The sequence below is a fragment of the Sciurus vulgaris genome (assembly GCF_902686455.1).
Source record: "Sciurus vulgaris genome assembly, chromosome: 5".
In the NCBI taxonomy this organism is placed as follows: Eukaryota; Metazoa; Chordata; class Mammalia; order Rodentia; family Sciuridae; genus Sciurus; species Sciurus vulgaris.
Window position 1 is genome coordinate 69,811,043 of NC_136465.1, and position 15,834 is coordinate 69,826,876.

The 15,834-nt window shown below is 45.0% G+C and overlaps 1 pseudogene across 1 annotated transcript in view; it reads left to right on the forward strand.

Annotated features, from left to right (window-relative positions):
* The window catches only part of LOC306662202 (voltage-dependent L-type calcium channel subunit alpha-1C-like), a 143,267-nt pseudogene that overhangs the window by 87,266 nt on the left and 40,167 nt on the right, over positions 1–15,834 (forward strand). Inside the window, exons 21-22 of the transcript XR_013766653.1 lie at positions 10,146–10,229; positions 10,841–10,924. The product of XR_013766653.1 is annotated as a voltage-dependent L-type calcium channel subunit alpha-1C-like (transcript). The remainder of the gene's footprint in view (positions 1–10,145; positions 10,230–10,840; positions 10,925–15,834) is intronic.

Sequence of the window (15,834 nt, forward strand, 5' to 3'; positions counted from 1 at the left end):
AGGGATGTGGATTGACTCTGCCTGCCTGCAGAATCTGCAGTGTGTGGGGGACTTAAATAGTGTGATTTGCATTTTGAACCAACATGATGGCTGCTTAGGGAAGGATGCCAAGTTGAGGAAAAGCTGATAGAAGCCTGCTGTAGAAACAGGGGAGCTGTAGAGATGAAGAGAGGTTGACACTGTGGTGACATTATTTGATGGAGAATCAGATACAGGGATGGAGAAGGGATATCAAGGAGGGCTCAAAGACCCCAAACTTGCCCCTGGTGAATGGACTTGTGCCTAAATTTGCTGAATTTGAGAGACTAGAAAGAAACCAACATAAAGGGGGAGTTTGGAGATCTGTTTCTTTTAAAAGAGACATCACCTGTTAAAAGTTGGAGTTCAGATAGGCAGCCTACACTGGAGATCTATTTAGGAGTCCAACTCTGAGAATATTGTCCATGAGCCTCCTGTCCTAGGGCAGAAGTTGGAAAATGGGAAGAACAGGCAGGAAAGTACAGAAGAATAAGAAGAAAAAGGGTGTCCCGTGGGCGCTCTCCAGGCTTCTAGTGGGTGAACCCATGCGGTGAGGGGCATCCGGAGGCGGCCCTCATCCCAGAACACAGCCATCTCCAGGGTCACCATGAGTGGAGAGTGCCCTCAGTCAGAGAGCAGTTCTCTCTCCCAGGACACCTTGGGCCTTCCCACCTAGAGACTATTTACAGGTTCAAACCCCAGTAATCCAGCCAGCCTGAGGGTGAGTCGGGATAGGGCAGGTAAGTTAGCTCCTTGCTCAATTTCACATTATTCTGCATGCTGTGATAGCCACCACACTCACCGGGCCCTCTGCACTTGGGCAATGGAGAAGCCAAGAGATCACTAAGAAACAGGACCCAGGGGATGACTCTACACTATCTGTGCTTGCCCCAGAGGAGCATGCAGGGAGGGGACTTTGGTTTGCCACTGGAGCCTGGGTGCAGGAGACATTCAGGCCAGAGCTTCTTAAGGCCTTCCTGAAAACCCAGTTGACTGCATCCTAAACACCAAAATCTTGCTAGGTCTCAGTCCTTCAGGTAAGCTAAGCAAGATCAATCCTAGTCCCAGTGTGGGATGGGAGACCAAGGAAGAGTATAAGTGCACTAGGCCCCCAAATGTTTGGAAATGTATTGACATTCTTTTACTTGTTCATGGACACAGCACTGCACTTTCATTAATTAGTCCATGATGTTTTTCTTTTCTTTTTTTAATTTGTAAAGCTACTTAGGGAACCTAGTGCCTGACAGTGGGTAGGCCAGCACTCCACCACTGAGTTCAAAGGCCTGCTGTGCTCTAGGGTCTTGGGGCTTCACCATAAACACACATTATTCTTTGGGGCTCCTCCAGGGCCATTTTCGTGAATCCAAGCTCCCACACTCCAAGATGAGGAGTGGCAGTCAAAATGATCTCCTCAGGCCATTCACCTATGCTGCCAGCCTGTGGTGAACCTTATTTACATATGGCACCCTACATAAATGTCTTGCAAAGTCATACACACACATACACACACACACACACACACAGCTGCCCCACATATTACAGGACATACAGCATGCATCCTCGTCCCGACCCACTGAACACTAAATACTAGTTTTGCCTCCAGGAATCACTGGTACTCCTAGTGAGCTCCAAGACGCCCCCTCGTGGCCAGTACTCTCCCCACACCAGCAAGCACTGCCTTAGTGCAACTTCAATTCAGCCTCCTACAGAATCAGTTGAAACCTGCTTCCCGAAACTATTAAGAAACCACCGTATCTCCCACCATCAACAGAACCCCCTGGGCCCAGAAGCTTACCACACATGTCACTTAATAGAAGCAGAAAAGAAGGGAGGTGCCTGGGCATGGGACACAGCTACTCCTCCCAGCCCTCAGTGACTCCAACATCAGCGCAGAACCAGGAGGCCTGTGCTGTGTGGGTGCAGCTCCTGCCATTTTCTTAGGACTTGATTGGAGAGTCCTGGTTATTTATATGTAGAGAGCCTGCAGGGTACAGGAAGCACACAGTGCAGAGCAGACAGTCCCTTGTCGGGGACAGTCCTCCTCACTGAAGCTCCTACACCCAGAGATTTGCATATTGTTACAACATTGTGACAGGTTTCTTTCCTATCTGATGCTTGAGCACTTTAAAGTTACCATAAATGATAAAAAATAATTATATGACTTGCATGAAGCCTTCATGTGGGAAGGGTAGTATTAGCTATTACATTTAATTATTTAATGTGGAAAATCATTCACTCTATGTAAAAAAGCCTGGCGGAAAAGAACATTGTGGTTCCCTGACCTTGTCCCTGCCACTGGGAAAGAAACTGGAACACTCAGCGTTCAGTAGGGAAAAGAGGGATTCCCAAGTCTTTAGGACGCTATGTCATTAACCCACTCAAACCAGAGGCATTGCCAGGAAACCCTGCCACTGCACTGGATCTGACTGTTTTAGGAGCAGGAGCCTTCTGTGATGTGAGGGGCTGCCAGGAAGTGCAGGAAGGCAGCCAGCAAAGCCAGGACCAAGTGACGTCCCAGTGATGATTCAAACATCCACAGTAATAGTAACAATGACAGCAGACAGAAGGCACTGAGTATTTCCTCAGTGCCAGAAACTGCAGGTATTTTTCACATATGAACTCACATGATCCTCACACCCCCAAGGACATGTTCTATTATTATTCCCATTTTGCAGGTAAGGCATAGAGAGGTTAGGTAATTTGCCTGTGCTACTCAAGGTTCCTCCTTGAAGTGAGAGCAGTCAATCATTTCATTCACATCTTATTCATGGAAGTGGTGCAGGTAACTGACTCTAATGACCTCAGGTGGGTCCTACTTGCCCCTTAGCAAAGGAGCAACTGGTGAGGTCGGGGAGGACATGGGGTCAGAAACAAGGGAATGAAAAGATGAGTAGTGGGAGCAATTGACATGTGTCAAGCAGGAAGGGACCTGTCTGATCTGGTTGGAATGTTCCCTCCAGGGCCTAGCAGAGGGTTGCCACAGGTCCAAGCTCATTCCCATAATGAAGGTGTGAACCTATTCCTCCTGTTCCACCCACTTGCAACCCTCCCTGTTTCCTGCTTTCCCTTCTTCAAAGATTACATGGTGATGTGCATTTGAACTTGAAGTTCCTTGACTACATGGCAACACATATCCCTGATCCAGGGATATATCCATCAAATCCCTAGTCCAGGAGGAGTCCTTTGAGAAATTAGCTCATTTATTACAGCATAAGTAATGAGAAGCAGCTACTGAGATCCCCCAATCTGCCCAGCTACACTGAGGCAGAGAAAGAGCTTCCTGAGGCTCCCCAAAGGAGCTTAGCTCAGACCTGACCCAGGTTTCATCTACTCTGTTCGGCAGGTCTCCAGGCTTCAGGAGGTTTGATTTGGGTCTGTGTACCCCAGCCTTGCACGGTTCCAGGATCCTAGTGTTGGTGAGATAAATACATTAATATGTGAATACAAAAATGAAGTCATGCAAAAGTGTCCCAGATCAGGAAAAAAACTTATTTCCAAAGAAAAATGGGAGCAGAAAAGTATCCAGTTAATATTCTGCAGGGGTGGCAGATATAGCTCACTATACCACTTACCTAAATGCACAAGGATATATATATAGCACTTACCTAAAATGCACAAGGATCTGGGTTCCATCCCAGGATCTCTCCCTCTCACACACACACAAGTGCATTTCTCCAACAATCATGAAAGAACTCCCACTGCCTGGGGCCTCCTCTCACTAGGACAAGGCCCAGGCCCCTGCCTGCTGCTGCTCTTTGTGCCACCGTCCCTAGCTATCTGTGCAGGATGTTGCTCCAGGCCGAGGAACTAACATATTACAGAATGGGCTGAGTGAAGGCAGAAGTCTGCACTGCCTACCAAACTGGGCTGCAAGAAGCTCTGCTCCCCAGTTATGCCTTCCCTCTAGACGCCACTAATTTCCATGATTGCTGTTGTCTAAATGGCATCCTAAGTAATGCAATTGATATTATCTCTGCTTGGTGTCAGTTACCGTTGTGTTCATGATGTTCCATGGGATCAACTCTTCACACACACACTCCAGCTTCTTCACTGCCTCTGCTGCTGCCAGCAGACTCAGTGCCTTTCCTGCTCATTCAGCTCCCACCTCTGACTCCGCAGCCTGGAAACCCAGGAAAGATCAGGGTTCCCACTCCACTTCACCACCAACCATCTCTGCTCTGCACCAGCCTCACAGACCTGCTCTCAGATGCATGCTCGTTCAAGTCAGGGTTGGCTTTCTTTCAGGGACCCCTGTCCTAGGTGGAGCACAAGCCATCTCTGTCCCCTCTCATTTAGGGCCTCCCTCCACCAGGAGGCTGTGGTCACTTCCTCTCCTTTCATGATGGCTGATGTTTCTTCCTCCTAAGTTGCAGGTTCACTTTAGAGGCCTGGGACCCAACTCTGGGGAGTTGATGTCCCTGCCCCACTCCCAGTTTCTTTTCCTGCTTGTCCTCCTCCCATTCTCTCCCCCACCCCACCCCTTTTATCTTCCCCTCTCTTCTTCTCCCCACTTTACACCCTCTGTCTTTGCCCCTCTTCACCCTCTCCTCCTCCAATTCCTCTTCTCCTGCCATCTACCTTAAGCAGCCTTTCTCACAAATTCCCTTCCCCATCTCTTCCTCTCATCAATAACTGTCATTCCTTTGCATCTCTGCCATCTCCATTCCTTGGAAGCTGGGTCTTCTCTCCCTCTCATAGACTCGGCCTTCCCTTGCCTGTCTCTCTGCTTTCCCCTTCTCTGTCTCAATGTGAGCAGCTCCACATCTAATCTCAACTACCCCTCAGTTCTCTGATGCTCTGTGTAGCCTGGGCAAAGAAGAACCCAGGACAGGTGCCCTGGACAGACTTAAAGTTGAGTCAGCTTCCCCTTTAGGGGCCAGAAAAAGTGTCCCATTCTCCTGTTCCTTCCTTTTCTTTCTCTTTGTCAGAACCATCTGGATAGATAATGAAGGTGGACAGGAAGGAACAGAGAAAAACAAAAATGGATAATGGCAGGGAAATAACTTTTCACTTTGAAATTCCTAAGAGTAAACCACACAAATCCAGGCTATAAATGAAACTGTGTGCAGATTTTCTTCAGCCAAACTGCTGTAAGGCTCCTGTTGCTTCTGAGACCATCTTAGAGGAAGCTTCTGCTCTAGGCAGAGAAGGAGCCTATGCCCATAACCTCTCCCACAGAAGTTCTGCTCTCTGGCATCAGAGATGGAAAGGGGGAACCCCTGACAGCCCACCCACTTCCCAGCACTCTAACCAAAGGGAGAGTAATTCATGTTTTCCCTGGTCCAATAGCATTTCTATGAACCTAGTAGTTAACCATCTACACGAACTCAAACCTAACAAAATTTACCCATGACAATCTGCAGATCATCATCTGTCTCCAGTAGTACCAGCCAGAATTCATTCAAGAGTGTTCTACTGCTAGTGACCCAGAGAATAGGCAAAAAAAGTCCTTAGGGACAGACTAAAGGAGAGTTCGAGATTCCAGAACCTAAAACCTCATCCCTCTTTCTTTCATCCACCTGGTTTTCCTTTTCCCTTTGCTCAATCCCATACCCCAAACTGGAACTGTGAATCTTACTTAACTAGGAGGGAGGCAGATCAACTCTAGTTAATCACAACCATAGCTAATACTTAATGTAAAGCTTACTTCAGATTAGGCTCAGTTCTAAGTACTTGGATGTATGACCTTATGTAATCCTTACCTTAACCCTATGGTTGACCCCATTTTCTAGTTGGGAAAACAGAGGCATATGCAGGCTAAGTTACTTGCTCAAATTGACTACTATAATTTGGATCTTGAATATTTTCCAAAGTCGCACATGTTGAGGCTCCATCAGGAACCCATGGTGTTATTGGAAGGTGGTGAAACTTTTAAGAAGTGGGGGAATAGGGGAAGGAAGTTAGGCCATTGAAGGTGTCTCCTTGAAGGGAATACTAGAACCCCATCCCTTGCCCTCCCCATTACTTCCCTGCTGCCATGAGGTGAACAGGCTTTCTCCACCATGATCAATGTGACACCACAGGACCAAAGCAACACAACTAAGCAACCATGGACTGAAACCTCTAAAAGCAAAAGTCCAAATAAATATTTTCCCTCATTAAGCTTATTATCTCTGGTATTTTGTCACAGTAACAGAAAACTGACTAACAGTTACCTAGTTAGTAAGTGGCAGAGCAGGACTTAAACCAATCTACCTCCAAATGTAATACTGTTAACCACTATACTGCCTCTTTTAACTTGGTATATCTCCAATGACAGAGCCAAATCCAGGCACAAATTCCCAAAAATAGAAGAGGAAAATCCAAAATCCTTATGCATGTGAAATGCATCATAGGATGTTTTTCAGCCATATTTTTCCTAATAATTATTTTGTGCAGTTAATATCATTTTGTTCTACATTTTCTCAGCCCACACCAGTCAGTGAATAAAAGTTCAGCCTCAAACAGAAAATGGATTCTGACCTGGTGGTGGTTACTTGTCAACCTGGGTGGTTATGACCTTACCTAGCAAGGCCAGAGGCTGGGGATTGAAAGGGGAAATCCACTCAATCAGTAGGATTGAGAATGGCAAGAGGAAGGCTTCCAGCTGTGATAAACACCATCCCTGCTAACTGACCGGCCCTGCATGGCTCTGAGTTCAGAGGAGTTGAACAGTATGGTTTGTTTTACCACTTCAAAGAAACTCAGGAAAAACTTTTTCTAACCATTCCTGACTTCCCAACTGTTTGGAACCCAGTCACCCGAGGAAAAGGGGATACCAAGACCCAAGTTTTCACACTGATTTTATAAAAGAAAAAGTCTTATGTTTTTTCCCACCCTCCCTTCTCTATTAGACCCCAAACCCCAATTACCAGTGCTTTCCAGAAAATGAGGGGGCAGGCCAAAACAGGCGAGTTGTGTGAATGTGCTTGTGTGTGTGTTTGTATGGGTGTGTGTGACAGAGAATGAGAGAGACATCAGGCTCTTACACTCCAGAGTACAGGGAAAAAATATTCTCTCAGGCCCCAACCAAAGGGAGTTGGCCAGGTGTCGTCCCTGGACAATCTGTTGAACAAAATGGTGGGCATGGGTTTGTTTCTGGAATTGGGTGTGGAAGAGTGAATAGTGGGAGGAAGAGACTGACAAAAGGAACAGAGACCTAAAAACTGGATCTGAATCCTCTTTAAGGTCCATGTTGGAGTACTGATGGGCTGTGCAATGAGGGATGGGAAGGTAGGTGGATGGGTCCAGGTGAAAAGCTGCCTCTTAAAGCGATTCTGTTCACCCTCCTAGACATGTTTCCCACCCAAAAATTTCAGCTGTGTGACTCTCATCAGAGCTGTGTCCCTGAGGAACCCTTAGCAACAAGGGAACTGATTGGTTTCTGCTGCCAGTGGAGTGTCACCAGGTAGTCTGCCACAGGACAGAGAAGTCAATCAAAAACTACAGTGGTACAGCCTGGGGAGGGCAAGGGTGACCGTGAAACACTGATCCCAGTGGATTCCAGCAGATTCATGGAATCTGGCCTGGGTCCATGGTTGGGAGAGGGTTCTGATCAAGAAGGATTTGAAGTCTCATGTTTACTTCTGTCTGCACATATACAAAGAAATCCAAGGGGTGCAGAGCCTGGAGGTTGACAGGGTCCCTTTACATGTTGGACACTCCCTCTGGTATGCACCAGCAGATTAATTATGTGTGTATCTGGTTTTGACATGTAGCTTTTGCTGTGTTCTCTGCCATTCTTCCTCCCCTCTCTCCTCTCTCAGAGATGCTGCAGACCATGGCCAATTTACCCATTTTGTTTCAGGTCTCTCTAGTGAATGAAAAGTCTCCAACTCATCCTCCTTCCTTAGGCTCTGAGATTTCCACCCTCCTAACTCTCCTCCATCCCCTGCACCCCAATAACATTTGGTTACAACATTTTCTAGATTGGTGCTGAGCATCCCTGGATTCTGCTCTTTTTCCTGTCTCTCTCCCTTCTTTTTCCTGACCTCTCTCCTCTCTCTTCTGAAACATCTCTACCCACAAAGATGGCATTCACATCTAGAGATAGTCCCCAGGGTTTTCCAAAACCTAATTTTAAAACACACATTTGTGTCTAGTTTATTTGGGTTCTTAACTCTCAATCTCCCTTTGAGAAAAATTCAGTGTTTCCCTTCTGCCCTGTGAATGATAGTTGCGAACCTGGGAGGGACTTGGTTGCTCCTGCTCATAGCATATGACTTATCTGAGAGAGAGAAGTCCTTGTCTGCCTCAAGGGCCCTTATGTATTCAGAAAACACTCTGGAAAGCCAACAAGAAAACCACAAACTCAAGCCAACCTTTCCTTTACCCAGCCCTGGCCAGCCTCTACTTCCTGGTCTAGCTGTCCAAAATCTCTGAGGTGGAGTTTATTTTCTTTTGGCAGAAAAGCCTGGGAACAAAGAGGCTACTTTCCCCATGACCTAAGAATTACAGCTCTAGGCCAGCTTGCCTTGCCATCCCTCAGGACAGAGGGCACAGCTGGGAAGTGGAGACACTAAGGGAACTGGATGGAGTCAGGAGGAAACAGAAGAACACAGAGGCTTGGCTCTTGTGTGTGAAAAATAAAAAGGGAGAGTTGACAGCCTTCAAGAGAGATGGGGCAAGATCTGGGAACCCTTCAGAGTATACTTCCTATTTCATACCCTCTCACCAATCAAACTCCAGATTTCTCTCTCCTGGAAGCCCAGAGAATAGGGAAATGCTGGGCCTGCTGAAAAAATGTGGCCAGCCATGTCTTTTCCTTTTACAGAACATCCCCCCCAAAATGAAAGGAGCAAATGTCCCTTCTTAAGGAAGACAGATCTCTTCAGTACCAGGCCCTTTACACTCCACCCCTGGGGTACATGACTGTCCCATTCCTGCAGCTTCCTGAACTGTGGCTGTATGTCCCCTGAAGTCACAGATCATGCATTGCTCTCTAGGCCCCAGAGGGGTAAATGGTACAAACCCACAAACCTCTTCTGGTCTTTTAAAAATGCTCACCTATGACATTCTAGGGCATCTGAAATGACCTATTCCTTGGTCAACCCAGTTTCCCCAGTTCCTCAAAATGGTCTTTCATATATATTCATTGTTTTCCTTCCCTAAAAATCATGTCAACAGGATGAAGTGGTAAAGCTGAGACACTGATCTTCACCTTCCGTGAAAGGATCTCCCCTCCATGGCTGTAATGCCTTTCTTCCCTTTCTAAGAAGCCAGTGTCCCCATAGCTGCTACCCAGTCCACCCCTATCAAACCTGTTGCAAGGAAAGTGTTTGGTAACTTCACTCGCTGTGAGTGGTATTTTACTTAAGGGGAATGTTATATCAGAATGCTAATATTAGGGAAGGAACCTGGGAAGGTCCTCAGGAGACAGCCCTAGTAGCACTGTCTAGAGCCGTGTAGGACATTTCTGGACTGTACGACTGATCTCAGCTCTGTCTCCTTCCACTTAGTTAAGCCTTTGCCAGGGCAGAACTGCCCCTGGAGACCTTGGGCATGTCCAACATAGCAACAAGGTTAGCCAGATTTGATCTCCATAGAGGCCAGCTTACTGTAGATATTGTTTTCATGATTTGTTCCTGAGCTTTCCATGAGTCACGTCTGAGCCCAGATAACCTGGTCACTCATTTGGCCACACTGATTACTGAGGTTTTCAGGGTGCTTTTCATGTCCATTATCACCACAGGAACATAGGCCCATTGGCCCATTCCCCTCTAAGGAGGCACACGCCTATGTCCCCTCCTCCCAACAGACCCTTTGAATAGAAAGAAACAGAGGTGCAGGAAAGGCTGAAACAGGGACTGAAAAGGGTCTGGCCATGTCACTGCACCACTGTGGTTTGCAAGGTCTTGCTGCCCATGCCCACTCCTGCCCCTGCTGGGAGGTGGGAAGGCCTCTGTGAAGAAGGCCAAGAGGTGGATAACTGTAGGATGTACTCTGTGACCAAGGGAAGGTGGGGCAGAAAGGTAGTCTAGATGTCTTTTTTATGCTCCTCCCCTGCTGGGCTCCTGGGTTTCTGGCCAGAGTGAGGGTGTTCAGAACCCACAGCAGCGACACTGAGGTGCCTGGACAATGATTCTGATGGTGATGTTGCTCTGTTCTTGTCTGTCTAATATTCCTTTTTAATCCCCATCCTCATGTAGGGTTACTTTAGTGATCCCTGGAATGTTTTTGACTTCCTCATCATGATTGGGAGCATAATTGATGTCATTCTCAGTGAAACTAATGTGAGTATTACTCTGCCCTCCCCAGGAAACCTCTTCCTTCCACCTCTTCTGCCTCCTCTGTTCCTCTGTCTTTCTCTTTCTTACTCTCTACCTCCTTTTATGTTTTTTTTTTTTAATTCCCTGTTTTTACCTGCCTCCAGTCATGCTTTTTATTGAAACTGCCGTCGTCCTGTGGGGGAAAAAAGTGGGAGTTTGTCCTCCTTTTTTTCCACTGGTCCCAGCTCTGCCTGGCTGTGCTGGGCCTGAGAGCTCCGAGCAAGCTGAGTGGAGGGAGCAGGTGGTGTGGCCAAAGGCACCTCCCAGCTCCCCTCCCAGGTGGCCCCAGCCTGCGTCACCCTGGAACTAACCCAGCTCTGTCAGGCCTCTCCACCCGTGAAAACCAGGTTGCCCAGGTTTGATCCGCCAGAACTATAGAGTGGTAAGAGAGTATTTAATATGCCCACGTAACCTCTTTCTTTTCTCATTTTTTTCTCTTCTCTCCTTTCTTTCATACCTTTTTTTTTTTTTTTCATTTTCCCTCTTCCCTTTTTGTTTTGTTTTTCTCCTTTGTTGTTGGTTTGTTTTTTTCCCCCTCCTCTCTCTCTTTTCCTCGGCTTCTCTGCCCCATGCAGCACTATTTCTGTGATGCATGGAATACATTTGATGCCTTGATTGTTGTGGGTAGCATTGTTGATATAGCAATCACCGAGGTAAACGTAAGTACATGGCGTCTGTAACCTAACTGTCCGTGCCTGCTCTAACATCCATTTGTCTCTCCCTGGTTTGTTTTGTCCTTCATTTTTATTTTCTCCTCCCCACCTCCTTATTTTTATTTCATTTTTATTTATTTAAATTTGTTTAAAGAATTTTTTCTTGTTACTTTGATTTTTTTTTTTCTTTTTGGAATGCATTAGGACTTCCCCTTTCCTTTTAAGTGTTGATTGCTGCATCTTTTTCTCTCTCCCTTTACAATCAGCCTGGCATGCCTCACACTGTATAGGAGGATGCAGCTATGTGAATCATGGAGTGAGAAAATGAAGGATTGTTTATGACTTCCGGGTAGCTGCTTGGGCCAGGACCCAAACCTCTTCTAACCCCCATCCTCACCTCCAGACCACTGCATCCGCTTTCTCCTTTCCATCCTTTTAGCATCTTGGAAAGGAGCTCTATCAAAGTAGAGCACCCCAAGTTGGGGCTACGACTCTGCCTGCATTGTCAACCATGCCTGCCTTCTCCCAAGACCACCTGCTTATCTTCATGTTGAATGGATTCTGTTATCATTTAACATGAGCAGCCCATGCAGCCAGCCTGGTCCCCTCCAGGCTCGTTTGGGAGAAGAGAACCAATCACATTCCACTGCTTGCTGTTACCCACTTCTCTGGAAAAACTAAGGAGCCAGGTGGTTGGGTGATCCACTGAGAGCCCTTCTGGGTAGACTTTCTCTGGGTTGCAGTGGAAGCAGGCTGCGTGTGGGCATCTCACTCCCACATGAGCCTACAAGAGAACTGAATTGTGTACCTGCCTGATTTTTCCTTCTTCAAATCACCCCCTCTTATAACCTGCCCTGGCTCCTTGGCCTCAGACAGAACTCCGGCCCCTGCACTGTAAGGCCTCCTGCCGCAGACTCCTCCCAAGAGTTGCCTCCTCCTATGCAGGTCCTACCAGTTCCTGCACATGTCTTTTTGTTACTTGGAATGTTTAAATCTTCTCTCTTTATCCATAGGCAAGCCCCCTTGTGGTCAGTCTTTAACGTATTGTTTAAATTTTTTGTTATTTTTTTTAATTAAAAGAATTGATAATGTTTGCATAAAATTTTGATGTTCTGAACCATTGAATAGCAGCACAGAGCAGATGCTCTTGAGTTTTGATGTAAGGAGTTTAAAACTCAGTCCCTCCAGGCCCCATCCCCCATGTATCCTTACCCTCTCCCTATCAGTTGAATTGATGTGTTATTTTATTGGCCTGCTTCCCCCAGATTAGAAGTCTCTGTCTGCTCCCTTCCAGCCAGTGGATTTGGAAGGATGCTGTTACACTTCCCTAATCCTCTACCATAACCTCTAACCCCTGCCCTGCTCACCCTATAGCTCCAGAATGATTGCCCCTTTATCTCCAAGCACTGTAGACTGTCTTTATCATGCATGTATGTGTACATGTGTGCATGTGTGCATGTGTTTGTGAACGCTTCACCTTGACTTCTTTCAGTAAATCTTCAGATCATTTTTCTTAAATCAGGTTTCTTACAAATTCTGCTAGCCTTCTCCCTTCTTGAGTGTACTCCCCGTTTTACAGGCTTGATGAGCCCTAAGTTTTATCCCTGGTGCTATTCCAGACCATGAGTTCAAAAGCCAAAGCTTGTGCCTTGAAGTGCTTAACACTGGAAGGATTGGGGGACAGCAATAGGAAAGAAATAGCAGTGGTGGCCTCTGTCTTTTATAGACCCATACAAAAGTCTATGCAGAGGGGCCCAGAGCCCATGACAGGAAAATACAGGAAGGACAGCAAGCTACTTCCCAGGATGGCAAAGAAAACCCATTGCAGTCCCAGGGGCTCCTTTGTGGAGTAAAATACTGCCACGCTATCTCAAACTATTCATACTTTCAAAGGAAAAACAAAAGGTAAATATATGTGGGGTGTGTGTGTGTGTGTGTGTGTGTGTGTGTGTGTGTGTGCATGCCTTAGGATATACAATTTCTATAGGAAAAGTGACTATATTTGGGGAGCATGGAAGTACAGTGCAGGAGAAGTGAGGAGCCCGAAACCACGAAGCAAATCCTTCCACTTGTACAGTGGTTTTCTATTTACAGTTCACTTTCGCATTTATCTCATTTAATTCTTAACTACACTGTGGATCTGACAGGCAAAAAAGAAAAAGTAAAAGAAATCTCATCTCCAAGTCGCTGGTGCTAATGGTCATAATGGAGATATTTAGTCTCTTTGCGGCCCCGAGCTGGAATCCAGGCCTCCTGTGTGTGCCCAGTTCACCTGGGCATAAGCCAGAGTCCCGTTAGTTCTAAGCTCATGGTGCCCCTTTTTTTAAAAAAATAGCATTTTTTTTAAATGTTAATGGTGCATTACAGGAAAAAAAAAACACAAGCAAAGAACAAAGTCATCCAGTCACAAGCAGCTTAGTTGGACGTGTCCCTCCAGGTCGTGCATATACATACACAATATCCCATTTTGTGACTGAGATTGTAGCGTGTATCATGCTTTTCCACACATCATGAATATTCACCAATTCAAAATCCCAAAGCTACATGAGTATTTTTGATAACCAGGAATACACTATACCAACTCAATCTGTTATCCTTTCTTGGGGACAAAAATTTCACTGAAGACAGAAATGGCAACAGGCCTCTAGGATAGACATATTGGCAGAGTTACAATTAAAATAATGCATTCCCTTAATGCTCAATTTAAAATGAGACAAAGCAACAGGATACACCAAGCTTGTTTCATTACCAGATTTCTACTAAAGTATTAGCAAGAATGCATGTTCCCAGTGAATTAAAGTATTCCTATAGTACAGCCAGAAGATGCACACACCAGTGGCTCACATGGAAATGTCAATCCTTGAGCACTTGCTCCCGTCTTTCCCTGTGTGCACCCCTGTGCCCCTCTGCTGCCAGCCTAATGAGCAAGTCCTGATACACACTGCCCAGAGACAAAGCAATTCCATGTCCCAGATGCATGTTTTCTATCAATTGTAACAAAAAGTTATTTACCAATTGGCTAATTCACTAGCTCTACATTTTATGATTAACTGTCACCTCAGGACATCTAGAAAGCTTAGATGTTGTGAAATAAAGTATGAATTTTGTGCACAATAAACACAAGTACTTTACCAAAATGCATATAGATCTATGGTTATAATCTAGACCTGCCTTCCAGATACGGAGCTACTGGCAAAGAGCACGTCCCCTCACCCTTCCTCCTCTCCCTCAGCACCATTCAGTGACTAAATTCAGGACTACCCCCAGCTCCAAGAGGTGGATTAACAAGGGTCATTCCCAGAAGGCAGTTCCTCCTAAAAACTAACAGAAGGATATTTATATAGGGATTATTTTGCTACTTCTAACAAACTTTAGGCATTAGGACTTATCCTTTAATACCCAGCAATGCTAACTAAAATGCACATATAACAATGGCTAGACAATCGGAACTAATCTAAGGGCACAGAGTGTTTCTCTATGCATACTTTCTCATTCCCCCACCCACCACCCAGTGAATCTTCCACCTATTCTCCAGGACATCAAGTTCAACAATTCCATTCTCCTACATGGCAACCATTCCTATATAGTAACAAAAAATACTTAAAATGCATTACTTTAGTCCTCAACTTTTACCATGTGTTGTGCACCTTTAAACATCTGGAAACACTAGATGTTTCCAAGGAGGACCTAAGTTTTAAACTATACATACAGTAGCATTGAATAAACTGCAACACTTACTGAACAAAGGTTACACTCTGAAGCAAAACCCCCTTTTTTTAAAGTCTAGAATTTGAAAGTGTCTTCCAAACAAGAACATTCTGGCCTAGAACCCTTCCCCTTCTAGTCTCTTATCAACCCAGGGGTCAGATATATGCATCTGTAATTCTGAGAGATGACTAACAATTTCACTTCCTAAGTGGTTTTAAGAACAGTCTTTCCTATGAATTTAACATGAAGCGTACTCAATGTGTTAGTTTACTAACTCTACTTATCATACACTGGCAACCTCTTTAACATCTAGATAGACTAGATGTAAATTAGGACTTGTGTCCTTTATATACACTATTTACATAGTAAAACAAAACTCAGATATAAGTGACAATGGTCAATCTTGCTTCATAGAAAATATGTTGGTATAAAGCCCTTTGCATTTTCTTTTCCTTCTTCCTCCCTGAACAGCACAAATACAATGTATACTGCTCAGAGAACTGTTTTGATCATTCCATTTCTAAAAGACAGTTATTTCATTATGGATTTTAACAAAAAGATATCTACAAAATGTTTTATTTACTACCTCTACTTTGTGCACTTCTAAACATCTAGAAAGACTAGATATTTCAAATAAGGCCTTAAGTGTGTCCACTATGTACATAGTAGTGTTAAAAAAACTACACACATCTAACAATGGTTACATCTGAAAGTGTCTTCTACGTAGCATCACTCTGGCCTGGAATCCTTCATTTCTTCCACGTCTTTCTCCTGTGTCACATGTGCCACATCTGAGTGTCACATGATATGATGTTATAATTTCGCTTCCAAAAGTCCTTTTCAGAAGACGGTCTTTCTATGAATTTTAACACAAAGTGTACAAAATGTGTTAGTTTACTAACTCTACTTTTGTCATACATTGGCAACTCCTTTAATATCTAGAGATTAGATATTATAAAATTAGGACTCCTTTGTCCAGTATATATACAATATATACAGCACGGCAAAGTTAAATGAAATGCACGTCACAGGGCAATGGGTAAGCTGAAGTTTGCTAGCACACTCTTAACAAAACACCCTTGCAATTTCTCCCCTCCCACCTCCCTCAACCCAGTCAACAACTACAGACAGTATTCTGTTCAGAGGTGGCTTAACAATTTCAAACAGTATTTCCCATCACTTTTTAAAAGCTATTTACAAAGTTTTAA